At 33.6% G+C, this 2,011-nt stretch overlaps 1 protein-coding gene and 1 pseudogene across 1 annotated transcript in view; both read left to right on the top strand.

The window, feature by feature from the left end:
• Positions 1-1,245, top strand: part of LOC117939972 — a 20,124-nt gene extending 18,879 nt beyond the window's left edge. Inside the window, exon 8 of the mRNA XM_034865351.1 lies at positions 1,224-1,245. The gene's annotated coding sequence lies outside the window, so the exon portion shown is untranslated. The remainder of the gene's footprint in view (positions 1-1,223) is intronic.
• Positions 1,095-2,011, top strand: part of LOC117939971 — an 11,993-nt pseudogene continuing 11,076 nt past the window's right edge.

The raw sequence follows: 2,011 nt of genomic DNA, 5'->3' as shown, positions 1-2,011 counted from the left end.
TTTGTAACAGTAAATATTACAGATTTACTAGAAATCTACTTCCTTTTATTTCCTTTTAAATCAACTTTACTTAATTACGTTAAGTAGAGTTAATACAATTAAGTAACATTTACTTAATTTGCAATTATTAGGATTTGTGATAAAAACATGATGCAGAGAAACTTATTACATTTATTTGGTAACACTTAAAAAAGCAACATTTGCATAATAATAGCATGCAATTAAGAAGTGGACAGACATGAAATCTACTTAATGACTTCATAACAGTAAATATTTCAGATTAAAATCCTTTTATTTCCTTTTAAATGAACTTTACTTAATTACGTTAGGTAATGTTAATACAATTAAGTAACATTTACTTTATGTATTTACAAGTATTTTTGACTTGATATTGCCAAGTGAGTTGTACTTGATTTCACAGCAGTACAATTTACTAAGAAAATTAAAGTGCAATTATTGGGATTTGTGATAAAAGTATGATGCAGAGAAACTTATTACATTTATTTGGTAACACTTAAAAAAGCAACATTTGCATAATAATAGCATGCAATTGAAAAGTGGACAGACATAAAATGTACTTAATTACTTCATAACAGTAAATTTTACAGATTTATGAAAATCTACTTCCTTTTATTTACTTTTAAATCAACTTTACTTAATTACTTTAAGTAAAGTTAATACAATTAAGTAACATTTACTTAATTTGCAATTACTAGGATTTGTGATAAAAACATGATGCAGAGAAACTTATTACATTTATTTGGTAACACTTAAAAAAGCAACATTTGCATAATATTAGCATGCAAGTAAGAAATGGACCGACATGAAATCTACTTAATTACTTCATAACAGTAAATATTTCAGATTAAAATCCTTTTATTTCCTTTTAAATCAACTTTACTTAATTACGTGAGGTAATGTTAATACAATTAAGTCACTTTTACTTAATGTCTTTAGAAGTATTTTTGACTTTATACTGCAGAGTGAGTTGTACTTGATATCACAGCAGTACAATATACTGAGAAAAATTAAGTGTGAGTTGTTTAATTGATTTTATTAATTAAATCCAACAAGTTTTTTTTCATTGCAGTCGTGTATGGAGTCAACACTGGTTTTGGAAGGCTTGCACACACACTCGTACCAAAAGAACAACTGGCGTGAGTAAAGTTGTTAAGTAACTACGGGTGGGTGGAAACCACCCCCCCCCCCCCCCCCCCCCCCCCCACACACACACACACACACACACATTTGATGCATGTGTAACAGCTGGACTCCACTTTCCTCCCTCGTTAGGCAGCTGCAGGCGAATGTGATTCGCTCCCATTGCGCTGGTAAGTTATCACACAACGTGTTGTCGTTCCCTCAACATGAAAAAAACACTTCTGTTCTCCCTATCTCAATGATTTTGTTGCTTTTTGAAGATTTTGTTACTTTTATGACATTTTAGCCATTTCTTCCCCAAAGTTTTTGTCACTATTACCAATATTTTTCACGTTTTTTCCCCCCGATGTTTTGCCGCCTTGTCGTTGCCGTGTTGACATTTTCGACCTCCCATATTTCGGATTTTCTTTTAAACTTAGACATGGGTCAAATTTGACCCCAGGACAACATGAGGGTTAATATACACCCAAAGAAAAACATCTCTTTCCTCACGGCTTTCAAAAACTGATTTAAGGGCATGTGCAATCTTTTTACAGTGGTAGTTATACATTTATACATGTTGGCAGCACTATGCCTGTGTGTGTGTGTGTGTGTGTGTAGGAGTGGGTGCCCCATTGAGTGTAAAGAGGACACGCATGCTGCTGGTTCTTAGGATCAATGTCCTCGCCAAAGGTTACAGCGGCGTCTCCAAGGAAAACCTTGACACTATGATCAAGGCCTTCAATGGTATACCAGTACTCTATATCTGAAGTCTCTTTTATCTCTCTTTTTCTCTTAGTGGTCCCCTAATACTGTATCTGAAGTCTCTTTATATAGACCTTAGTGGTCCCTAATACTGTATCTGAAGTCT

This window comes from Etheostoma cragini, unplaced genomic scaffold (assembly GCF_013103735.1).
Source record: "Etheostoma cragini isolate CJK2018 unplaced genomic scaffold, CSU_Ecrag_1.0 ScbMSFa_1523, whole genome shotgun sequence".
Classification (NCBI taxonomy): domain Eukaryota; kingdom Metazoa; phylum Chordata; class Actinopteri; order Perciformes; family Percidae; genus Etheostoma; species Etheostoma cragini.
This window is presented reverse-complemented; position numbering and strand designations above follow the sequence as displayed.